The 27,017-nt window shown below is 39.0% G+C and overlaps 1 protein-coding gene and 1 pseudogene across 3 annotated transcripts in view; one reads left to right on the top strand and one right to left on the bottom strand.

Annotated features, from left to right (window-relative positions):
- The window catches only part of FHIP1A (FHF complex subunit HOOK interacting protein 1A), a 290,881-nt gene that overhangs the window by 171,190 nt on the left and 92,674 nt on the right, over positions 1 to 27,017 (bottom strand). The gene's annotated exons all lie outside the window — the stretch shown is intronic.
- LOC100357409 (large ribosomal subunit protein uL29 pseudogene) overlaps positions 6,545 to 27,017 on the top strand; it is a 58,395-nt pseudogene continuing 37,922 nt past the window's right edge.

Genomic DNA, 27,017 nt, shown 5'->3' on the forward strand with positions numbered 1-27,017 from the left:
GATTCTGTCCTGGTTGCCCCTCTTCCAGGCCAGCTCTCTGCTATGGCCAGGGAGTGCAGTGGAGGATGGCCCAGGTGCTTGGGCCCTGCACCCCATGGGAGACCAGGAAAAGCACCTGGCTCCTGGCTCCTGCCAGGATCAGCGCGGTGCGCCGGCTGCAGCGGTGGCCATTGGAGGGTGAACCAACAGCAAAAAGGAAGACCTTTCTCTCTCTGTCTCTCTCTCTCACTGTCCACTCTGCCTGTCAAAAAAAAAAAAAAAAAAAACTTGACTGATAGAATCATAAATACTTATTTCATTTAAAGATATGAATATACATCCATTCACTAATCTTTTGGTGAAGGGATGAAGTGTTTACTTTGAATATGAGACTCTGTTGACTGGAATTACATATTTCTTCCTGGCATAAAACACTCCAAATAAGACACACTTTCTTTTTTTTTTTTTTAGTCTTTGCCTCTTTAATGTAGATAATAACATTAGTGTTTAGTAAAGATACTCACAATACTTGCAAAGCAATCAATGTAGAACCCATGCAGAACTTTTATAATTTTTTTCACAACACACAGTTGTGTCACCTACAATCAAGTCAAAAGCAAATTTTTATTGACTGATTCTCATGAAGCTATTCTAATGCATTAAACCTTGTTTCCTGAGAAGTATCTTTCTGTTCTCATATTTAATCAATTTATACAATATTTAGCTAAATTATTTAATTATAATATTAAGTAAAATGTGTTGTATGTACATACAACAGTTGCCCGTTGATAAACAAAATTCAACTGGAGAAAGCATGGGGAACAGGTCTACTTAAGCAGCCATTAACTGCTACCACAACACAGCATGCTTTGGAAAGCAACCAATAAACTGCAGAAAAAAAACCGAGTTGGAATAATAATTTCTTGAATTAAATAAGGAAGCTTCTGTCTTATCAGCTATGTGATTTCCAAATATTTTCTCCCATCTCACAGCATGTCTGTTCAATTTCTTGACAATAATTTTTTTTTAAGATTTATTGTATTTATTTGAAAGACAGTTACAGAGAGAGGTAGAGACAGAGAGAGAGGTCAGAGAGAGAGAGGTCTTCCATCCGCTGGCTCACTCCCCAGATGGTCGCAATGGCCAGAGCTGCATCGATCTGAAGCCAGGAGCCAGGAGCTACTTCCGGGTCTCCCAACTGGGTGCAGGGGCCCAAGAACTTGGACCATTTTCTACTGCTTTCCCAGGCCATAGCAGAGAGCTGGATTGGAAGAGGAGCAGCCAGGACTAGAACCGACACCCATATGGGATGCTGGATCTTCAGGCCAGGGTGTTAACCCACTGTGCCACAGTGCCAACCCTGACAATGATTTTTGATGGACAAAAGGTTTTTTAACTTTTATGAAGACCATTTTTCTTTTCCTTTGTTGCTCATGCTTTCAGTGACAAATCTAAGAATCCACTACTCAAGCAAAGGTCATTAAAATTTATCATAGATTTTCTTCTAACAGCTTTATAGTTTTAGCTCCTATATTTAGGTTGTTGACCATTTTGAGTTAATTTTGGTGTATTAAAGTAAGATTCCAACTTCATTCTCTTGCCTGCAGTTGTCCAATTCTCCTAACACATTTGTTGATCAGACTACTTTTCCCCATTAAATGGTCTTTTGGCACTAGCTGAGAGTCAACTGGCCATAGATGCTGGCTTTATTTCTAGACTCTCAATTCCATTAGTCCATTCATTTATCCTTATACCATTAACACACTCTTTTGAATACTATAACTTTATAATAAGTTTTCATATCAGAAAGCTTAAGTTCTCCAATTTTGTTCTTTATTAAGATTACTTTCACTAATCAGAGCTCCCTGCAATTTCATGTGAATTTGAGAACTGCTCTTCCCATTTTTGAAGAAAAAAAGACCACTGGAATTTTGGTAACTATTACATTGAATCAATAGATTGTTTTTAGGAAACAGCACCATCTTAATAATAACAAGTCCTTAAATCCATAAACACTAATTTAATTTATTTGGGTCCTGTTTAATCTCTTTCAGCAATGTGTTGTAGTCTTCACATTCAAGTCTTCTGCTCTTATATTTATATTTACTCCCAGATATTTCATTCTTTTGGCTGCTACTATAAATAAAATAATTATCAATTTCCTTTTAGGAGGTGGCGTTGTGCCATGGTAGGCTAAGCCTCTGCCTGTGGTGCCAACACCCCATACAGGTGACCGTTTGAATCCCAGCTGCTCCTCTTCCAATCCAGCTCTCTGCTTATACCCTGGGAAAGCAGTGGAAGATGGCTCAAGTACTTGGGCCCCTGCACCTACATGGGAGACCTGTAAGAAGTTCCTTGCTCCTGGCTTTGGATCAGCTCAAGCACTGCCTGTTGCGGCCAGTGGGTAGTGAACCAGCAGATGGAAGACCTTTCTCTGCCTCTCTCTCTCTCTAACTCCACTTCTGAAATAAATAAATAAATAAATAATATTTTTTTAAAAAAGTAAATACTAAAAAAATTTCCTTTTAGATTTTTTTTTCATTGTTAGAGTTTAGAAACACACCTGACTTCTTGATCTTATAAACCCTGAAATTTTGCTGAATTCTCTTACTGGTTCTGATTATGTGTGTATGTGTGTGTTTAGGGATTTTCTTTATACAGAATTATGTCATTTTCAAATAGAGATAGTGTTAACTACTTCCTTTCCAATACAGATGCCTTCCATTGCCTTCTCTTGTATTACTGCTCTAGTTCAGACTTCGAGTATACTGTGGAATAAGCAAAGGTGAAAGAAGTCATTCGCCTTCTTGATCTTAGGAAGAAAGTTTTCAGTCCTTCATTACTGAGTATGATGTTAGCTGTGGTCTTTTCATAAATGTCATTTACCACATTAAGAAACTTCCATTCTATTCCTAGTTTTCAGACTTTTTACAAGATGTTAGATTTCATAAGATGCTTTTTGGTCATCTATTTGAGATAATAAATGGAGTTTTTTTCCTTTTTTTCCCCTAGTAACATGGCATATTCTATGGTTTTTTTTAGTAGTTGCCATGGAGACTGCAGTTAATTTCCTAGATTTGTAACAATATAGTTTGAATTGATATCAGCTTAGCATCAATACCATGTATTAACTTTGACCTTATCCATTTCTGCCCTTCCCTACTATTATGTTGTTGTTGTCACAATTTACATTCCTCTACATTGTGTGCCCACTGTCATATATTCATAATTATTGTTTTATGCATTTATCTTTCAAATACTATAGGAGTAATAAAGAGGCAGCACAATCCAAAACTACAGTAATGATAGTTTTTTTTTTAAGGTTTTATTTATTTGAAAGGTAGAGTTAGAGAGAGAGGGAGAGAGAGAGAAAGGGAGGGAGGGAGGGAGGGAGGGAGGGAGGGAGGGAGAGGGAGAGTCAGAGAGAGAGGTCTACCATCTGCTGGTTCACTCCCCAAATGGCCACGACCTCTGGAGCTGGGCCAGGCTAAAGCCAGGAGCCAAGAAATTCTGCTGGGTCTCCCATGTGGGTGCAGAGGCCCAGGCACTTGGGCCATCTTCCATTGCATTTCCAGGTACATAAGCAGAGAGCTGGACCAGAAGTAGAGCAGCCAGGACTGGAGTCAGAGTCCATAGGGGATACCAGCACTGCACACAGTGGCTTAACCAGCTACGCCACCACGCTGGCCCCAGTAATGACAGTTTTATATTTACTATATCGTTACCTTGCCAAATGATCTATCTTTCCTCATACAGCTTCGAGTTACTGGCTTATGTCCCTTCATCTCAGCCTAAAGGATTCCCTTTAGCATTTCTTGTAGGGCTACATGTCTACTACCAATGAATTTTCTTAATTTTTATATGGAACCATTTTAATTTCTCCTTCATTTTTGAAGGATAGTTGTGCCAAATATAGAATTCTTGGATAATATTTTAATATATCTTCCCACTATCTCCATGGTTTCCGATGACTAATCAGTTTGAAATCCTATTGAGAATCTTTTATATGTGACAAGTCATTTTGCTCTTGCTGCTTTCAATGTTCTCTCTTCTCTATGGCTTGTAACAATTTTATTATAATATGTTTAGCTGTGGATCTGAGTTTATCCTGTACGAATTTTATATTCTTGGATATATAAATTCACAAATTTCATAAAAATGGGGACTTTTCAGCCATTATTACTACCTCAAAGAATCTTTCCAGTCCTGTCTCTTTTCTCCTTTTAGGACTCCCATAACATGTATGTTGATACACTAATGTTACCACATGAGTTTCTTAAGCTCTGCCCATTTTTCTTTATTCTTTTTGCTTTCTACTCCTCAGTCTGGGTGCTTTCTTTTTTTAAAATTTATTTATTTATTTTGAAAGTCTGAGTTACAGAGAGAGAGGAAGAGGGAGAGAAGAGAGATCTTCAATTCGCTGGTTCACTCCCCAGGTGTCTGCAACAGTCAGCATCGCACCAGGCCAAAGCCAGAAGCCAGGAGCTTCTTCTAGGTCTCCTGCATGGAGAGGCCCAAGCATTCAGACCACCTTCCACCACTTTTCCCAGGCCATTAGCAGGGAACTGAAGAGGAAGTGCAGCAGCCAGGACTCCAACTAGTGCCCATATGGGATGCCGGCATAGTGGGCAGCAGTTTTGTTGGCTATACCACAACACCATCCACAGTCTGGGTGATTTCTATCACCCTATTTTCAAGTTTGTTGACCCAAGGCTGTTCAAATCTGCTTTAGACACCCACTAGTGAATTTTTTACTTCAGGTATTGTACCTTTTGGTTCCAAAATTTCTATTTGGTTCCTTTGATAATTTTTTACTGATATTACCTACTTGATCTTATTTATTTATTTATTTGAGAGAGAGAGAGAGAGAGAGAGAATGAATGAACAAACAAGAAAGAGAGGCTAACTGAATTTATCTGCTGGTTCCTTCCCCAGTGCCTACAACATCGAGGGTGGGTCAAAGCCCAAACTCAATCTTAGGTATCCCATATGGGTAGCAGGATCCCAAATACTTCAGCCATCACCACTCTCTACCAGGGTCCACATCACCAGAAATCTGGAATCAGGAGTACTCCAATGTGGCTATAGATGTCCTAGCCAGCCTCTTAACCACTAAGTCAAACACTCATGCCTCCTTTAGCTATTTATCCACAATTTCTATCAGCTCTTTCAGTATATTTAGACAGTGAATGTAAAGTCTTTAGCAAATTAAGTCTAATGTTTGGCTTCCCTTTGAATAGCTTGTGTCAATTTCTTTTTTAGTACAAAGGAGCAATCTCGTTTGCATGCTTTGTAATCTTTATTGGGAACTGAGTATTTTAATAAGGGTTTAGTAGTATTCAGAATGTATAAGTCTTCACAACTCATCAATAAAAGACAAGGTAGAACTTTGGTTAAGACAGTGAACCAGGTTAAGATGCCCACCATCCCATATCAGAGTAACTGGGTTCAAGTTCCACTCTCCTGAATCCAAATTCCTACTAATGTGGACACTAGGAGTCAGAGAGTAATGGCTCAAATGATTAGGCCCTTGCCATCCACAATGGAGATGGATTAAGTTCACAGATCCTGGCTTTGGCTTGGCCCAGCCTCAGCTGTTGCAGGCATCTGTGGAGTAACCAGTAGATAGGAGTTCTTTGTCTAACTCTTTCTCCGTATGTGTCTCTTTGTCTCTTTAAAAGAAAAAAAAAAGGCAAATCTCTCTGAATAGATATTTCTCCAAAGTAGATATACAATGGCCAACAAGCATGCAAAAATTGTTCAACATCATTGGTTATCAGAGAAATACAAATGAAAATCACAATGAAATATCACTTTATACCCATGAAATGGCTACAACAAGAAAAATTTTATATTTATTAAAAAAAAAAAAAACAGAAAACAAGTGGTGAGGATAGGGAGAAACTGAACCCCTTAATACACTGCTGGTAGGAATTTAAAATGACTTATGGTTAGTTATTCAGAAAGCTAAATACAGAATTATGATATAACCCAGCAATTCTTTTCCTGGCTAAATACCTAAAAGAATTTAAAACAGGAGCCGGAGCTGTGACGTAGCAAATAAAGCTGCCACCTTCAGTGTGGCATCTCATATGGGTGCCAGTTTGAGTCCAGCTGCTCCTCTTCCAATCCAGCTCTCTGCTATGGCCTGGGAAAGCAGTAGAAAATGGCCCAAGTCCTAGGGCCCCTGTAGCCACATGGGAAGACCCAGAGGAAGCTCCTGCACCCACACGGGAGATCCGGAAGAGGCTCCTGGCTCCCAGCTTCAGACTGGCACAGCTCCAGCTGTTGCGGCCAATTGAGAAGTGAACCAGTGGATGAGAGACACCTCTCTCTCTTTCTCTGCAACTCTGATTTTCAAATAAATAAATAAATCTTAAAAAAAAAAAAAAAGAATTTGAAACAGGCACTCCAATACTTTATCACAAATGTTCATAGCAACATGATTCACAATAACACAAAAGGTGCGAACAACTTAAATACCCATCAACAGATGATTAGGTAAACAAAACGTAATACAGACATACAATGGGATATGATTCAGTCATTAAAATAAAGTACTGATATGCCCTATGACTTCATGATGGTAAGTGAAGGAAGCAGATCATAAGGTCACATATTATATGATTCATTTAATGTGAAGTATCTAGAATAGGAAAACTCTTAGAGATAGAAAGAAGAACGTGATTGTCAGGGGACGGAGGACCACAGGAACAAAAAGTAATTATTTAATACCAACAGGGTATTCTTCTGGGATGATGAAAAGTTTTCAAACTAGAAAAGGGTAGGGGTTACACAACACTGCAAATGCCACTAAACTATACAGTATAAGACAGTTAATTTTATTTTGCGTAAATTTTAATTCAATTTTTAAAAAGGAAACCACTGCTTAAAATATGTCTCTAAGTCAACCCTAAGCATCAGAACTTCATTCAACCATACTGTTTCATATCCTAAAAGAAGCATTTCTACTAAACTATACTCTGATATTAAGCACTTGACTTGAACTGAGGGCCATTACAAGTAGCAACTGTGTGAAAATCATTATTACAGCAGACACAGGGATGTTGTTAAGAGAATACTACCCTTCCAGTGTCTTCCGCCACAAGGACTCACAAGAAAATCTTCCCTCAGGTCTCAACTCCTAAAAAGGTTACTTGAGGACTATTGTGTTTGTAAATCTCAAAGGCACTGTGTAACCTGTAATAACTTCACAAGAGATGTTTGGGGAAAGCTGTTCCACTCATGCTATCTTTCACCTACCTCCAGAATGGGCAGCAAATCCTTACAAGTTGCCCCCAACCAAGCAGTGCCTAAAAGGGTGCACATCAGCTCTTACTAGGGAAGACATCTAGGACAGTCAACAAATGGTGACTTGTGCAGCCTATCTCAAGGAGAATCAATTGAATCCAGTGATTTCCATCTTAAATATCTGAAGTAGGAAGAAAAAAAGAGAAGTCAGAAAAAGTAAACAAAACTAAGTCACACTGATGACAAAAGACTAGAGTGAGAGTCCTCAAACTCTGGAAGTGAAGCTTTTACAAATACCATTAACCATACCTGCTCTTACATCATTGTGAGGCTTCCACTTCTAGCTGCTTTTATTTGACCCAGTTTCTCCTATGAAGTTCAGATCCCAATTTATGGTCCACATCCAGTAACAGGGACAGACCCTGTCAAAGCATTTGCATCACCTTCACAATTTCACCCTCCTTATTTTTCTACATGTCTATTACCTAGCTCAATCCTTCTTTTGGGAGTTTGGGGTAGAAGAATCAAGATGGAACATAAGTAACAGAAAAATGAGTGATGTTACCAATCTGTACAAAAGTAACCAAACTATGTGCAGATACTAACTGCAGCTCATCTCTATGAAATGGTGAAACAATCTACCATTTGGTCACAATATTTAAGATATTTAAGAAAAATTCTTTAACTTTCCTTAAAAAACAACTTCTCATCTTTTCAATCAATGACAGGAAATTACAGCATTTTTCAGAAATGTTAATCTAAAATTATCTACTGTCTAATTCCTTTCAAGGATATTACTAATACTTAATAGGACCAGCCTTATGTCACAGCTATTTCCTCCATTCTATCACATACTTTTTATCATTGTAATAATGATTCAATTATATAAATGTGTTTTACTGTCAGCATCAAATCTATTTTGAAAATAAGCTAGTCAGAGCATCAAAGAAAACTCAGTGGGGGCCAGCACTGTGGCATAGCGGGTAAAGCTGCTGCCTGAAGCGCCGGCATCCCATATGGGTGCCGGTTGGAGTCCTGGATGCTCTACTTCCGATCCAGCTCTCTGCTATGGCCTGGGAAAGCTGTAGAAGATGACCCAAGTGCTTGGGTCCCTGCACCCACGTGGGAGACCCTGAAGAAGTTCCTGGCTCCTGACTTCAGATCGGCACAGCTCTGGCGATTGCAACCATCTGGGGAGTTAGCCAGCAGATGGAAGACCTCTCTCTCTGCCTCTACCTCTCTGCCTCTCTGTAACTCTGTCATTAAATAAATCTTAAAAAAAAAAAAAAAAATTCAATGGCCACCGTTTCTTTCTTTCTCCTCTTCCTAAATCTTTCCCCACTTAGAAATCCAATGTTGAGTTTTATATGTAGGAACAAGAATTCTCTGGTTGTATCTTAGCACAACTGTGCTAGTGAGCAAAAAGTATGTGGCAAGATTAAACAACTCACTTGTCAATAGTACATGGATCAAAGAAGAAATCTCAAGAGAATTTTTTAAAGATTCTGAACTGAAAATGAAAATACAACTTAATCAATGTTTGTGGAATGCAGTAAAAGTAGTACTCAAGAGGAAGTTTACAGCATTAAATGTATATATTAGAAAAAAAAAAAAACACCAAAATTCAATGATCCAAGCTTTCACCAAGGAAATTATAAAAAGAGCAAATTAAATCCAAAGCAAGTAGAAGAAAAGAAATAATGAAAATTCGGGCCAGAAAGCAATGAACCTGAAAACAGGAAATCAACAGAGAAAATAAGCTAAACAAAAAGCTGGTTCTTTGAAAAGAGCAATAAAATTGATAATCATTTAGCCTGGTTAACTAAGAAAAAAAGACAGAAAACACAAACTATTAATATTAGAAATGAAAGCTGGACCATCACTACTGACTCCTTGGATGTTAAAAATATATATATATGCAAAAAGACAGCAAATTATATTGTTATCACAATTTAGAAAGTGCTAATTTAATGAATAGTAACAAAGATGCCCTGAGTGACCCTGGTGTCAAAGTTTTATTGGTTTAAACTTAGGCTAGCGTGTTATTCACACTGGTATTAATGGCAAAAAACTGCAGCTCCAAGCCTAAGTAAGCAACCTCACTGATTGATATACAGGCACTACAATAGCCTAACACAAACTCCCAGAAAAAATGACTTAAAGATGCAAATCTTGCAGACAACAGCAAAACACAATGTCTCTGGGTGCCACCTAAATACCTGACAACACTGCCATTCTATTCTTTTGTGGACGATGTATTTCTCATAAAGTGTTCTGACAGGCTGCTTTATCAGAACCTATTTACATAGCTAACAATTTATTCCAAAGAAAAGAGAATAAAGTAGATATATACATAAAAAGTACATCACCTATGGTACATGTCTCAGTTCATTGTAATTAATGAAACATTTTTTCCCTCATGCAGAAAACCAGCCACATAAATAAACATATCAAGGATCAATGAAGCATCTGTTTCATTCTTTGAAAAACTTCAACTAGCAGAATTCTTTTTAGATCTCCTGGTGTGCTGAAAGAAAATCACTTTAGGAGAAAAGAACTATATTTTTATTTAAAAAAAAAAATCCATAATCTTATTCCTAAATTACTTTTCCACTATAATTACAATCATTTATGTGTACATATGTATTAACATGGGTATATTTAATTCAAACACATGCATAAAAATATATACTATTTTGAATATATATATATATGAATGAAGATACAAGTTTAGGAATTTCCTTTGGTATTTTAGGAAAGCAAATTTCATCTGAAATGTTTCTGTGTATCTAAATAGCATTAAGTAGATTTATTTAAAATGTCTAATCAGTTTTATTAGTCAATAAATATCAGTGTCTTATTAAACATCTCTAATTGCTATGTACAAAACTTAGGAAATTGCCACCATCATTTATTGTGCCCTCTTATTCTATAAAATAACCAAAATTTGAGTGTTTATATTGCCTTTTATTAATGTTGATATCACTTAAATTCGAATTCTGTTTATTTTGCTATCCATGCCAAAGCTAAACCCCAGAGAGCTTCATTCTCATGCTTTTCAGCAAATCAATATTTGTTTTTTTTTAAATAAATGAATCTTTTAAAATCTTTCTTTAAAAGAGAGGGGGAGGAGGAGAGGGAGAGGGAGAGGGAGAGGGAGAGGGAGAGGGAGAGGGAGAGGGAGAGGGAGAGAGGGAGAGAGGGAGAGAGGGAGAGAGGGAGAGAGGGAGAGAGGGAGAGAGGGAGAGGGAGAGGGAGAGGGGGAGAGGGAGAGGGGGAGAGGGAGAGAGGGAGAGGGGGAGGGAGAGGGGGAGGGAGAGAGGGAGAGGGAGAGGGAGAGGGAGAGGGAGAGGGAGAGGGAGAGGGAGAGGGAGAGGGAGAGGGAGAGGGAGAGGGAGAGGGAGAGGGAGAGGGAGTCTTCCATCCGATGGTTCATTCCTTCAAAGTCAGTACTCTTCAACCTATTCTACAGTATGTCTTAGGGTACATTAGCATGTTTAACTTTTGTCTAAATAGAAGGATTTTATTTGAAGAGAATGGCTGGTCTCAACAAAATTGGTGGGGGGGGATGTCTTTCTATTATTACCATATCTATTAACTTACTAACAGATAGTAAATTACAAGGTTCTACCTGGTTACTTAACAGACAGATGCCTTCTTTTTACTGAGTCCCTAGCACATCAAATGTCCTTTTGGGGCACAGAAAAATTAACAGAGGCCATAAAGTCCCCTATGTACCAATTAAAAATCTATATGATCATCTCTTCTCTGCACAAATCTTATAAAGTTTCCCCACATCCTTCTGGACATCTTCTAGGTTGGCAATAACAAGTCATTAAAACTCTCTAATAACAGCCTGATGAGCCATAAATTCGCTATGCAAAGTCAACAACAGTCAAAGACCTATAAACAGCAGCAGGGGCTGCTCTAACAACTTCTCAGAATCAATGAGAGATTTCCAGAAAAAAATGGGGAAAAACTAAAGTCTATGTGGAGACTGAAGGGGAATGCAGAGATAAACATGAACCGGCCTTTTTCAAACTCTGTTTACTCTACAAAGCTATATTTCAGAACTCCAGGCAGGAATAACATTACCAAGGAAAACAGGGACATAGAACGACTGGAAACATAAGCTGGAGTGATTCAGCAGATCAAACTGGACTTGTACTGGACAGACTTGGCTTCCAGTTAAAGGAAAAAAGAGACATAGGTAAGCCACAGGATTCTGAGTTTTCAGCCCAGAGAAGAAAGACTTAGTAAGCATAAAAACCACAGAGATAGAAGAAGCAGGGCTCTAATTCTTACGAAGTGAGTCAGCAAAAGAAAAAAGGGTCTGGGACTCAGGTATACAAGAAGGCCAATGGAGTCATAGCTTTGGGTTCTTTCCTTTTGTCTTTAGCTTTCTCTTACATCTCACCCATCAGTGAAGATCTCTAACCTCCCTAATTTCTACCCCAAAATATAGGCACACACTTTCCTACTCCCTGTGCATACTTGTTCTCTTCAACCACACCTCTAAATGAGAACCAGGAAAGATATAGTAATGAGTTATATTTATTGCTTAATAACTGTGTAACACTGTTTTAGCAAGCTCAGACATTTGCCTTTTAGTATTTCACCTTGGAATGAACATTGCTAGGCTTCATCTTTTATTTTTATTATTATTTCATTAGAGAATGAAAGAGAGAGATATCAATCTTAAATCTATTAGTTCATTCCCCCAAGTGCCTGCAATGGCCAGGACTGGGCCAGGCCAAAGCTGTCAGCCAGTAACTCAATCAGGGACCCAACTCCTGAACCATCACCTGCTGCCTACCAAGTACTCATTAGCAGGAGGCTGGAATAGAGTGTAGCCTGGAATCAATCCCAGGCACTCCAATATAGGATGTGGCACCCCAACTGGCAGGCTAACTACCAGGACAAATGCCCACCCCAAGGCTCCATCTTTTAATGAAGCTGCCATTAAGTAAGAAAACAAATTCCTCTGGAGAGATAGTCCATCTTATTTCATTTTAAGGCTACCCAGGGAGTGGAGCTAGGACCAAACATAGCACAGTCACCCATATCCAGACTGATTTCCCTTATCTTGGAGATGTTAGCATAATATATCCTTACAACTACCCTCTTCCAAGTTTCTGAGACAAATGTTCCCCTTGTATGTGTTTGTACTGGCCAATCTGCTTTCCTTATCAAACAACAAAACCCTAGAGGGGAAGGTGTTCTCCTCAGAGTCATTTGCACAGGAGGACCCTGACTTCATACACGCACCAAACATTATTTCATCCCAGGATTTCTCAATCTCTGCACTACTGATATTATTAAAGAAAAAAAAATATCCTGACACTTCTTAAAATGGCAAGGAAAATTTTATTCAGGACCACTGCAACAGGTGTCAAGAATAGCACAACAGACGAGCAACATCAGGTTCAAATGATCTAGCAGAGACAACTGGGATTATAGCCATCAGCAGAGTAAGGGTATCCTTGAATGGAAAATCCCTAGAAGGAGACATTAAGGGCAGCGGGTTCCTGATAAACCGACCTAACAGGATTCCTGCTGAAGGCAGGCTAGAATGATCAGATATCACGGGTGGGGAGATTCTCATTACACTGACTTAGCAGAATTCCTTCATGAAATTTGTCTGGGCAAGCTGAGGGCAGGATGGAGGCCCCAGTCAAGGCCTACTTGAGAAGAGGGTTCAGATGAGCCTAACCAAAAGTTTGATCAAACAAAGAGTCTCAGTCAACACTCTGGCTCAGATAATTTTTGTTGAGGGGTGTGGTATATCTAGGACATTTAGCAGTATCTCCAGTCTCTACCCACTAATTGCCTAGTACACACACACACACTCCTAAATTTAACAATGTGAGACACTGCCAAATATCCCCTGGAGGAAAAAATATCTCACTTGGTTGAGAATCACTGCTATAGAGGCGAAGTTGGCAAAAATTTTTCTGTAATAGGCCAGATAGAAAATATTTTGTAGGATACAGACACACTCTGTGCCTATTCTTCCTTGTCTTTTTTTTTTTTTTGTCAACTATTTAAAAATATAAGTTATTCTTAGTTTATGGGCCATAAAAAAAAAGGCAGCTGGACAGATTTGATCCATGGGCCATAGTTTGGTGAACTCTATTTTAGACTAAAGTAACACTTTCCAAATAGACAACAATGGTGTATATTTGTAGATAACATTTTAAAAATACAGATTTAACTAATTATATTACACCCACAATTAAAATACACCCACAATCCAGGAGTGCCTGGGTTCCCTTATGCCTTCACTTCTGATCAAGCTTCCTGCTAAGTGCACCCTGGAAGGTAGCAGAGGTTGGCTCAAGTACTTTGGTCCCTGCTACCCACAAGACCTAAATGTAGTTCTTGGTTCTTGGCATCTGCCTTGTCCAGTTCTGACTATTTTAGGTGATAGATCCCTCTGCCTTCCAAACAGGCATTTTTTTAAATACAAGAATTAGAAGAGTTGTGGTGTAGCAGCTAAAGCAGCCATCTGCAATGCCAACATCTTATATGGACACCAGTTTGTATCCCAGCTGCTCCACTTCCAATCCAGCTCCCTGCTAACGGTCTGGGAACAGCAGAAGAGGATGGATGATCCAGGTGCTTGGCTTCTGCCATCCACGTGGGAGACGTGAGAGTTCACTGCTAATGCACCTGCGAAAGCAGTGGAAGATGGCCCAAGTGTTTGGGCCTTGCACCCACATAGGAGACCCAGGTGGAGTTCTGTCTCCTGGCTTCTGCTTGGCCATTTTAGGGAGTGAACCAATGGTTGGAAGACCTCATTCTTTTCTCTGTTTCTGCCTTTGTCAATCTGCCTTTCAAATAAATAAAATTTGGGGGCCAGCACTATGGCTTAGTAGGTTAAGTCTCTGCCTGCAGCACCAGCATTCCATATGGGTGCTGGTTCGTGTCCCAGCTACTCCTCTTCAGATCTAGCTCTCTGCTTATAGCCTGGGAAAGCAGTGGAAGATGGCCCAAGTCCTTGGGCCCCTGTACCCTTTTGGGAGACCTGGTAGAAGCTCCTGGCTCCTGACTTCGGATCAGCCCAGCTCTAGCCGTTATGGCCATTTGGGGAGTGAACCAGCAGAAGGAAGCCCTCTCTCTCTGTCTCTCCCTCTCCCAGTAACTCTACCTCCCAAATAAATAAATAAAATGTTTAAAGTAAATAAATTTTATCTTTAAAAAACAAACATAAAAAGGTATGCACATTCTCAAATTGCCTGGGTTTTCAAAAACTGCTTTGAAAAGCTGCCAAAAATCTGCCCCATCCCCCTCCCAAATTGTAACCAAACATTGCATTCTCCTCCCTAGGTCCCAAAATTTCTAGCTATATTTTATTGATTGAGGAGTTTGGTTTGGGTTTTGTTTTTACTGATACTATTTTAGTTTATATTTAACATGTTTTTCATACTTTGTCTGTCATCTAACATTCTAGAATGCATCTTTAAAATTAGTCTATGCCTGGCTACAGAGGCTATGATTATGAAACAGGTCACTGGGACACCTTTCTTCCTTAAGAGTCAGTTTATGTGAAAGCCCATATGCATTACAACCCTTTCAGCTTATTTCTCTAAAATCAACGAAATACTAACAAACAGGCTTACCCTGGAGATGACAGCATACTGAAAACAACCAGAGGACTACATAAAGGGTAGACCTCAGTCAAGATACTGAATGTGACAGTAATTTAAGCTTTGTGGTGTTTGCGTTTTTAACAGCTACAAACAAAACAAAACAAAAAAAGCCACAGTGAGGAAGGGGGCAGAGACTAGCAACTTGGTTATTTCAACTTACTAGGTTCCATTAGGCAGGATCCAAATCACTTGCCAAAAACGAAGACTCTCTAAACAAATGCAGGAAAACATGTCTAAAAAGTAAATCACAAACTCTATAGGATATATCTGCCATGGACTTACTCTTTCTTGATTAAAACATCAACACTAAAGTGTCAGCTTTTATGCTAAAACCCTAAACAAATCAGTAGCTGATCTTCCAAAGAGTAGACATAATCTTTATTTTTATTAGAATTCACTTTAAAATCAGAAAAACAATATATAGTCATAGTAAAAAAGAATATAAAGAAAATACAAAGATAATAAAAATACTCATAGCACCACCATGGGAGACAAACTATTTTTAAAGCTTTAATATCTTTCTCTCCGATCTTTTTTAAATTTTCTAACAACTTTATCAATCTTATAAAATCAGGAGCATAATAAATGTGTTTATATTTGCAAGCAATGTAGATTTTTGCTTCTTCCATTTAATATTATATCTGAAGTATTATCAAGTCATTAAATTCTTCCCCACAAAATTCAATTTTAATAGTTTTTCATTCTATTATATGGATATTCCATATATATTTAACCCTTCTCTTATTACTGAACACTTAACATGTCCCAATTTTTCACTGCTAGAAATTCTCTGTGATTAATTACTTACAATTTTTTGTTTCAATTTCTGGTTTTTTAGAATGGATTTGTAGAAAAAGAACAGGAGGTTATAAATTCTTATCTGTTGATATCTATTGCCAAATTTTCTAGCAACTTACACTTCATAAGCATATGGTGGAGCACATGTCAATGAGCTTTAAGAAGGTGTATACTTAAATCACCAAGCACAAACCTGGAAAAAAGTAATAAAGATTCATTCCCCATCTGATCATTATACAATATACAGTATTGCAATGTCACACTGTATCCCCTAAATATGTGCAATTATTATGCACCAGTCAAGAAACAAAATCAGCTGATGCTGATGGAACAAAGACATAAGCCTCAGCCATTCTGGGTTCTTGTTACCTCTGCCAGTTCAGTCTCACACCCTGTATTGTTCCCAACCCCACTCCCTGCATTCTTTTTCTCCAGATCTGGAAGCCAGTGGGCCAAACTTGAAGAACCTGTATGGAGAAGCTCACCTTCACCTACTGCCCCCCACCCCCACCTCAGCCCATCTAAGATATAAAAAGCCCCAGCCTGCAGGGGTCTGGGCCCTCTACCGTGTGTCCAGTCTGTGTGCATGCTGGAGTTGGTCACCCACCTCTGCGAATTTATTTTCTTTGAATAAATTCGGTCTGGCTGTGAGTTCTTATCCTGTCTCCTCTCTGTTCTTCACCCTTTTCCTTTCATTTGGTGCCCCATATGAGGAGGCATCAATCTGCACCCCTTTTTCTTAGACACCACACACACACACACAAACACACATCCAAATGAATGGAAATCATGTGCTTATGTTGTCCCTAGGATCACAGCTATCAAACAGGACTATTCCAACTCTGGTTGGCATCCAAAGACTAAGGGATTCCTCAGAGTCTCCCAATGCATCAGCTCAACAGTCTTCAAGGACACTCCAATGGAACCATGGACAGCCAGAACAATGGCAGGATATTGGTCTTCAGTGAACCCCTTGTCAGGGCATCAGGAACATGAGAACTGCACTGGATATGGGCCAGTGGCTGTGATGTTTTAGACTCCCCCTCTACCAACACTCTACCCTCTCAGTTTATGAACAGGGTTATCACTAATCTCCTGGGAGACTACCAAGAAGCTCTGGCATGAGTTTTGACTCAGTCCTGGAAGAGCAGAGGGAAAGGTCACCATGCTATTTTAAACTCAAACTTGCAATCTGGACATCTCAATGCCCTGGCATACAAGACTTGAGAAATAACTCCCCATTTCTTGCCACAGCTCAAGGCTTCATCCACATAACACTTTGAAGTTTAATATTCTGAGAAATATTAAAATATACAGAGAGATCCCGAGAAGAAGGAAAACAAGGGTTTGAAAGAAAAGATGGCCTACGCAGAATGCTTAAATGTACTGTGATTCCTAAGTTTGGGCAGAAAGAAAAGCACAGGACAAGGAAACCTCTGTGTTCAAGTAAAGGCCTAGACTAATAAAAATAGTAAGATTCATAAAAGTAATCATGTAGATCATTTAGATGTCTATAATTAAAACTGTTAAACAGTCAAAACAGACTTAATTTTAAAGTGAGTAGGGTACAAAAAAAGTAGCTTTCTTTGAAATCTACTAATATATTTATATTTATATATACATAAAACCCTCAATATCTATCCTCTCCTTCCTTATTAACAAAGGCCCCATATTCTAACAAGCAGCAAAGAGCCAGGCAAAACCTCTATCTCTTGGACTCCCCTGTAGCTTGCCAGAGGGGGTACTGTGCTATCATCCTAAATTAGTGAGTATAAGGGGGAATCACTCAGAAGGTCTTTTAGAAAAGCTCCTAAAAGAGGTTGGGGGAAGACAGATTGCTGGCAAGCTTCTTTTAGCTTTTTTTTTGTTTAAGATTGATTTATGTATTGGAAAGACAGAGTTACAGAAGAGGGATGGAGGGAAAGAGGAAGAGCGAGAAGAGGTAGAGATAGAGAGGAGAGATCACCATTCACTGATTTACTCCCCAAATGGCTGCAATGACAGGAGCTGGGCCAGGCCACAGCCAGGAGCTTCATCCAGGTCTCCCATATGGGTGGTAGGGGCTCAAGTACTTAGGCCATCTTCCACTGCTTTCCCAGGCACAGTAGCAAGGAAACAGAGCATCTGGGAATTAAACAGGTGCCCATATGGGATGCCAGCATGCAGACACCAGATTAACCTTCTATGCCACAACACTGGCCCCTCCCTTTTGCTTTTTGACCTTTCCTTCTGACCTAGAATAAGCATCTGAAGATGGCTACAGTTTTGACAACCATCTAGGTTTTTTGTTGTTGTTGTTTTCAGTTCTCTGAATGAAAAAAGAGACAGAGATCTTCCATTTGATGATTCACTCCTCAAAAGACTACAAAAGCCAGGACCGGGTCAGGCTGAAGACAAGAGCCCAGAACTCAATACAGGTCTCCCACATTGGTGGCAGGGACCCAACTACTTGAGCTGTCATAGCTGCGAACCAGGGTGCACCTTAGCAGGAAGCTGAAACAGGGAGTAGAGCCAGGACTCCAACTCAGGGACTCTGATAAGGGATGCAGGCAACTCCTGCAGCATCTTATTTACTTGGCTAAATACCCAGCCCCCTGGCAGGCATCTTAAGAGGAGGATATAAGGTCACAGATCACACCTCAATAAAGTGAAACAGAAAGAAAAAAAACTTAGGTCCTTGATCATCAAAGATTCACTCTACTAAACCTGGACAATCTAGTTCCAAACTTATTTTACTTAGAAGGAAAACAATTCCCTAATCTGTTTAAGCCATTGATTTTGGTGATTACTTAACAGCAACCTAACCAATATATCATTTACTAAGTTATTTTACAAAGGTAAGAAGCATATGGAATTGGCAGAAATCAGTTGGCTCATTTAAATGCCCATTTAGCCTTACATACAATACCTATTGATTACTATGCTAGAGGACACAGACATAAATAAGATGCAGTTCACAGGGGCGAGCGCTGTGGCTTAGCAGGTAAAGCCTCCACCTGCAGTGCTGGCATCCTATATGGATGCCAATTCGAGTCCTGGCTGCTGCACTTCCAATCCAGCTCTCTGCTATGGCCTGGGAAAGCTGTAGAGGATGGCCCAAGTGCTTGGGCCCCTGTACCCACATGGGAGACCTGGAGGAAGCTCCTGGCTTCAGATCATCACAGCTCCAGCCATTGCAACCAACTGGGGAGTGAACCAGCAGATGGAAGATCTCCCTCCTTTCCTCCCTCTCCCTCTCTCTCTGTCTCTCTCCAACTCTGCCTTTCAAATAAATTATTTTTAAAAAAGATGCAGTTCACAGTCTAAAAGAAACATCTGAACTGACAAAATAAAATTTGATTAGTCATATTGTAAAGAAAGAATGAGGAGCTGTGGCATTATATAAGAAAACTATTTAACCCAAACTGGAAAAAGGGAAATGGGATCCAAGAAGGCTTTCCAGCCAAAATAAAACTTATACTGAGACCTGAAAAAAAGAAACAATATTGTTAGCCAGGCAAATGGAGCACTGAGGGGAGAGTACTCCAGGCAGAGGAAAAAGCACATGCAAAGGCCCAGAGAAAAGAAAACACGACAAACTACAGGGACTGAAAGTAGAGAGAGAATTCTTATGGCCTGCCAAAATGACAGATGTTATCCCTCTCTGGACCAGACTAGACTCAAAAGTTTTTAAATTATTCTTTTGGGGCCAGCATAGCAGCACAGCGGGTAAAGCTGTGCATCCCATATGGGTGTCAGTTCAAGTCCCGGCTGCTCCACTCCCAATCCAGCTCTTGCTAAGGCCTGGGAAAGCAATGGAAGATGGCCCAAGTCCTCAGGCCCCTGCACCCATGTGGGAGACCTGAAGGAAACTCCTGGCTCCTGGCTTTGGATTGGCGCAGCCCCAGCTGCTGCAGCCATCTGGGGAGTGACCCAGCGAATGCAAGACATCTCTCTCTCTCTCTCTCTTTCTCTCTCTCTCATTATACCTTTCTGTAACTATGCCTTTCAAATAAATAAATATTAAAAAATTGTTCTTTTAAAGATAAAAACAAACAAAACCTAATCAAAACGTTATTTCCATTTTCAACCCCTCAAAATGTCAAGTACCATCCAGGTATTACCTGCACTCTTCTAGCTCTATGCCTTATGGTGAGAGTCTTTCATTGTCTGAACCACCTTGTACTTCACAGCTGGTAAGCTTCCTCAGCAATAAGGCTGATAAAAGAGAAGGATTGGGGCCAGCACTCTGGTGCAGTAAGTTAAGCCACTGCTTGCAATGTGGGCATCCCATATGAGCACTGGTTCAAGTTCCAGATACTCCACTTCCTATACAGCCCCTTGCTAATGTACCTAGGAAAGCAGCAGCAGATGATCCAAGTACTCAAGCCCCTTCCAGCCATGTAGGAGACCAGGATGGAGTACCAAGCTCCTGGCTTCCACTTTGCCCAGCCCCAGCCACTTGCAGAGTGAACCAAAAGCTGAAAGATCTTTCTCTGTAACTCTGCCTTTCAAATAAAATAAATGTCATTATCATATTTGCTGGTGTGAACAATTATGCTCTAGTCATAACACAAGGAATAAATGGGAACAAGACACCAAATATAGTAGTGGAGGCAAGAAATGATGGAAACCTAGACTAGAATACATACAAAGGAATGCAGAGTAGTAGAAGTGTGGTACTAAAAGAGAGTTAGTAGCTTGGGCAGCCCAACCAGATATGCAAAGAGGAGCAGGGTGAAGTAAAGGGTAATCCTGGATTTCTGGCTTGAGCAGCTGAGATAGGAAGGTATCAGAGCACAATAATTAGGACCACATACTCTGAAACCAGACAACCTGCCTTGAATTTTACCTCTGCCAATTAAGTTTTGTGACCTTGGGAAAATTACTTCAACTTTTTGTGCTTTGGTTTCCTCATCTTATAGTGGGCAAAAATAATGGAATCGATCTCAAGGGAATTCATGAGCAGCTATAATGAAGGGTCTTAGAACAATGTCCTGCACATAGCAAATGCCTGATAAATGTCAGCTATATTTGTTTGATGATTGATGGTGATGCCACTCACTAAGGGAATGCAAAAGGGGGCACAGATTTCAGGGCAAGAGAACGAGTATTTCAATTTCAGGTATGTTAACCTGATCTGACTGTTGGGGAACATCCATTGGACAGCTAATACAGGGCTAAGCTTAGGAGAGATTTTGTGAAGGGTGGTGTTAGAGTGGTATCTGGGAAGCTATCTGCAGACATGAAGAAGCAGGCCTTGGGGGAGAAACATGTAGGTGACATGGAGAAAGGCAAGAAGACTGTAAAGCTCCTTTATTCAAGGGATGGACATAGGGCAGAAAAGACTGTGAAGGACACAAGATAAAGACTCACAAATGAGAATTCTAGTAAGAATATACCATAAAAACTAAGGGGAAAAAACTATGAATGACATGGAGATGGGGAGAAACACACCACCATTCACAGGAAACAGGCTTAAGAGACTGGAAATAAAGGGTAGGAACAAAAAAGGTACATCTTAATGAAAAGTGGCATTCCCTAGAAACACAGTTTACAGTTTACTGCTTTTGTTAATTACCTAGAAACTGCATAACAGAATCTCCAAGTTCACAAGAGTCAGATGGCTCTTTAAGCTAGTAAACTGCCTTAACTCAGAAAAAAAATTACTCAGTAACCTGAGCAGAGAAGAATCAAAAGTTTTAAGGAAAGAAATCAGAACACAATTGGACTTCAGTGAAAAAATTTAAACTGCATGTTTTAAATTTATTTTTTTCTAACCAATTCTCATGTTAATATATTAATACAAAGAGAACAGATTCAATGTAGTTCACAGATACAATTCCAATATAGTGATACTCCTCTACCTCTTTCCTCCCCAAACCGCATTTTTCAAATCAAGTTTTGGCCCTAAGCTTTCAATAATTAACCCCCCTTACCCCCAAAAAAGCCATCTTAAATACAATCAATGTGGGGCTTGAAGGACACTGAGAGACATCCATATAGTCCAGACCACAAATATTAGGAACAATTCTGGAACGTTTGTTGAGCCATCCAAGACCTGCTAAGTCAGGATTTCATGAGTTCAGAAAAAATTACTTCCTCTTAAAATTATTAAAATTAAAATCATCTGTGCCCACCAAACAATTCATCCATACATAAAGCTTGAGAACCCCTAAACCACCTGCTCAAGAGACCAAGGGCTAGAGAAGAATGACTTGAACAATCCTACATAGCTAATGAACATGTCCACAGCAGTTATCAAACTTTAACATAAACCAGAATCACCCAGAGGGACTGTTAAATACAAATTTCTAAGAACCATCTTCAGAACTTGCGATTCAGCTCAAATTCCCACGTGAGCTAGATGCTGCTTGTCTGGGGACCATACTTTGATCGATCCCTGGCTGTAAGTATGGCTGTCAGAGACTTTTGTCAAAAGACATCAGTTCAGTGTGGCCCTTTACACAAAGGAGAATGTTTCAGGAATGGTGTTGAAAATAAAAAACATGACCAAACATAAGTTTTATGTATTTATTCCATTTCACTCTAGTTAATCACAAGAGACATAAAAAGTTGGAAAAGACCTAAACTAAGCTAGAACGAAATTATAAGAGTCACGGAACATGTGAAGAAACAAAAACTGCTGAACAGTAAAAAGATTAAAGAGAATATAAAGATAAGATAAAAACAAAAAAAGATTTTAAAATCCATCAAATTAATAAAAGTATGTACAAAATGAACAAATTTCAGATTTATAGAATTATGACTTGGGCCATCTTCCTCTGCATTCCCAAGTGCATTAGCAGGGAGCTGGATCAGAAGTGGAGCAGTGTCACATGGGGCAGATTTACCCACTACACCACAGCACCGGCCCCCACCCTTTAACTTTCAGTTTGTGTGTATCTTTGCTGGGGAGGTGTGCTTCTTTTTTTTTTTTTTTTCCTTTTTGACAGGCAGAGTGGACAGTGAGAGAGAGAGACAGAGAGAAAGGTCTTCCTTTTGCTGTTGGTTCACCCTCTAATGGCCGCCGCAACCGGCATGCTGCAGCCGGCGCACCGCATCGATCCGATGGCAGGAGCCAGGTACTTATCCTGGTCTCCCATGGGGTGCAGGGCCCAAGCACTTGGGCCATCCTCCACTGCACTCCCTGGCCACCGCAGAGAGCTGGCCTGGAAGAGGGACAACCGGGACAGAATCCGGCACCCCGCCAGGACTAGAACCCGGTGTGCCAGTGCCGCAAGGTGGATGATTAGCCTAGTGAGCCGCGGCGCCGGCCGAGGTGTGCTTCTTATAGGCAGCAAATAATCCTTTCAGGCAGTCTGTATCTTTTAATTGGAGAATTTAGGCTATTTATATTCAAAGTTATTATTCATACTTGTTACTACAAGTTGTTCCTGCCATTTTTCCAAATGATAAAAAATATCATTTGCTTTGGATTACCTTTGCATTTTTACTAGATTTTCTGACCTTCACATTATTTCATGATGACTATCACTTTCTATTTCTACATGTAGCACATCCTTAAGAAACATTTGTAAGGCTAGCCGAGTGGTGACAAATTTCCTACAATTTCTGTTTTGGAAGGTCATTTTTGGTACTTTTTAAATTTTTACTGAGTTCTTCAGGTTCAATGTGATTTGAGATACAATTCTAAGAGCATAATAATATTCCCTTCCTCCCTCTCACCATTTCCTTCTCCCTTTCTTAAGTTTTTGAGATAACACTTTAAAATTACATTACAGTAAAAAGGCTTAATATTTCACTAAATAACAGTAAAAAAGAAAAAGACCCTAGTTTAGTGGGAATGTAGACAACAAAAATTGAAAGGAAAAATGACCATTTCATCTATATACAGTAAATTTTAAAGTTCACAGATCATTAAAATTATAGTAGTATAACATTCTTAACCAATGGTTGGAAAAGGTATAAAAAACAAAGTTTTACAAAACTATATTTGCAACAATACTGATACACACAGACATTTCTTCCTTTTTTCTTCTTTGTTTTGTTTTTAAATTTTAGCTCTAATATGTGAGGAAGAACATGTGGTACCAGTCTCTCTGGGCCTGGCTTATTTCACTCAACATAACATCCTCCTTTTGCATCCACTTTGCTGCAAATGGTAGAATTTCATTCTTTTTTTTATACCTGAATAATAGTCCATTGTGTATATATACCACATTTTCTTCATCCATTGATCTGATGATGGATACCTTGGTTGGTTCCAAATTTTGGCTACTATGAACAGTGCTTCTATAAACATGGTGGTACAGGTATCTCTTTGATACATTGTGTCCAAAGCTTTTGGGTATATATCCAATAGTGGGACTGTTAGATCATATGGAAAGTATATTTCTAGTTTTTTAAAAAATTTCCACATTATTTTCCACAGTAGCTGCACTAATTTACATTACCACTAACAGTGTATAAGTATTCCCCTTTCTCCACAACCTTGCCAGCATTTGTTAGTCTCTGTGTTTTGGATTTTAGGCATTCTGACAGGCGTGAGATGATATCTCATTGTGTTTTTGATACATTATTTCCCTAATGGTTAGTGATGTTGAGCATTGTTCATAAATTTATTGGCCATTTGTATTTCTTATTTTGAGAACTGTCTATTGGACATCCTTTGCTTATTTCTCAACTGGATTGGTTCTTTTTTGTTGTTGTTGGGTTTTTGTTTTTGTTTTTTTGTTTTGTTTTTGTTGTTTTTGGTTTTTTTTGATAGGCAGAGTGGACAGTGAGAGAGAGAGACAGAGAGAAAGGTCTTCCTTTGCCGTTGGTTCACCCCTCAATGGCCACTGCGGCTGGCACACTGCGGCCGGCGCACCGCGCTGATCCAAAGCCAGGAGCCAGATGCTTATCTTGGTCTCCCATGCGGGTGCAGGGCCCAAGCACTTGGGCCATCCTCCATTGCCTTCCTGGACCACAGCAGAGAGCTGGCCTGGAAGAGGGGCAACCGGGACAGAATCTGGCGCCCCAACCGGGACTAGAACCTGGTGTGTGTCCCTGATTCCTTTCATCAATATTTGATAGTTGTCGTTGTAGAGATCTTTCACTTCTTTAAATTTATTTCTAAATATTTGATTCTTTTAGTAGATATTGTGAATGGGATTTCTTTCTTCATTTTTCTGTGAGTTCATTATTAGCATGCAAAAAAGCTGTTTATTATGTTTACCTTGTAACCTGTGTTCAGGTTTTTCTACATGCAACATCAAGTCATCTGCAAAAACAGATAATTTGACTTCCTCTTTTCCAACTTTGATGCTCATTATTTCTTTCTCCTCCCGAATTACTCCAGCTAAATCTTCCAGTACTATATTGAATAAAAATGACAAAAGTTGACATCTTTGTCTTGTTCTAGATCTGAAGGTAAACACTTTCAGTTTTTCCCCATTCTATGTGATATTGGCTGTTGGTCTGTGATATATAACCTTTGTAATCTTGAGGGATATTCCTTCTATACCTAATTTATGAAAGGCTTTTATCACAAAGGGGTATACAATCTTATCAAATGTTTTCTCTGTGCTTATTGAGACAACTATATGATTTTTGTTCTTCATTCCACTGATGTGATTTATGATGATTATTGATTTGTGAATGTTGAACCACCTTTGAATTTCTGGGATCAATCTGACTTGATCGTGATGTATGATCTTTTTCTTGTGGGTTTGGAATCAATTTGTTAGTATTTTGCTGAGAATCTTTGCATCATCAAGGATATAGGTCTATAGTTTTCTTTTCAGTTTGTGTCTTTGGTTTTGTTATCGAAGTAATACTAGTCTCATAAAAAAAGTTTGACAGAATTGTATCTTGCTCAATATTTTGGAATAGTTTGAAGAGTAATGGAGATACTTCCTCTTTGAATGCTTTGTAAAATTCAGTAGTAAAACCATCAGGTCCTGGACTTTTCCTTGATGGAAGATTTTTGATTATTACTTTAATCTCATTGCTAGTTATGGATATGTTTAGATTGTCTATATCTTCTTGATTTAATCTTCATGGGTTTTATATGCATATATATAAATATATATTTCTATGTATATAAATATATATAGGAATTCATCCATTTCTTTGAGGTTTTCCAGTTTATTAGCATATAACTCTTTGTAGAAGTTTCTTATGATCCTTTATAGCTCAGTGGTATAAGTTGTAATGTCTCCTTTTTCACCTCTAATTTTATTTATTTGAGTTCTTTCTCTTTTTTCTTAGTATAGCTAGAGGTTTATCTATTTTATTTATCTTCTCAAACAACGTTTTGCTTTGTTGATCATTTTGGGTTTTTTTTAGTTTCAATTTTATTTATTTCTTTTCTGATACTTATTATTTCTTACCTCCTGCTGATTTGGGGTTTGGTTTGTTCTTATTTTTCTAAGTCTTCAAGATGTATCATTAGAACTTAATTTGAAACATTTCTCTCTCTTTTTTTAATGTAAACACTTAATGCTATAAACTTCCCTTGATACTGTTTTTGCTATATTCCACAAGTCTTGAAATGTTGTTTTCATTTTCATTTAATTTTTTATTTCCTTTTTCATTTCTTCAAAGATCCATTGATCATTCATTGGCATGTTGTTTAATTTCCAAGTATTTATGAGTATTCTACTGCTCTTGTTTTTGATTTTTTAAACTTTTATTTAGTAAATATAAATTTCCAAAGTACAGTTTATGGATTACAATGGCTTTCCGCCCCGTAATTTCCCTCCCACTCGCACCCCTCCCATCTCCCACTCCCTCTCCCATTCCATTCACATCAAGAATCATTTTCAATTATCTTTATATACAGAAGATCAATTCAGTATATATTAAGTAAAGATTTCATCAGTTTGCACCCACACAGAAACACAAAGTAAAATACTGTTTCAGTACTAGTTATAGCATTACTTCACATTGGACAACACATTAAGGACAGATCCCACGTAAGAAGTAAGTACACAGTGACTCCTGTTGTTGACTAAACAATTTGACACTCTTGTTTATGGCATCAGAAATCTCCCTAGGCTCTAGTCATGAGTTGCCAAGGCTATGGAAGCCCTTTGAGTACACCGACTTCGATCTTATTCCGACATGGTCATAGTCAAAGTGGAAGTTCTCTCCTCCCTTCAGAGAAAGGTACCTCCTTCTTTGATGGCCCCATTCTACCAATGGGATCTCACTCACAGAGATCTTTCATTTAGGTTTTCTTTTTTTTTTCCCAGAGTGTCTTGGCTTTCCATGCCTAAAATACTCTCATGGGCTCTTCAGCCAGATCCAAATGCCTTAAGGGCTGATTCTGAGGCCAGAGTGCTATTTAGGACATCTGCCATTCTATGAGTCTGCTGTGTATCCCGCTTCCCATGTTGGGTCGTTCTCTCC

The sequence above is a fragment of the Oryctolagus cuniculus genome, chromosome 8 (genome assembly GCF_051225735.1).
Source record: "Oryctolagus cuniculus isolate XC-2025 breed Fujian yellow rabbit chromosome 8, ASM5122573v1, whole genome shotgun sequence".
Taxonomy (NCBI): Eukaryota; Metazoa; Chordata; class Mammalia; order Lagomorpha; family Leporidae; genus Oryctolagus; species Oryctolagus cuniculus.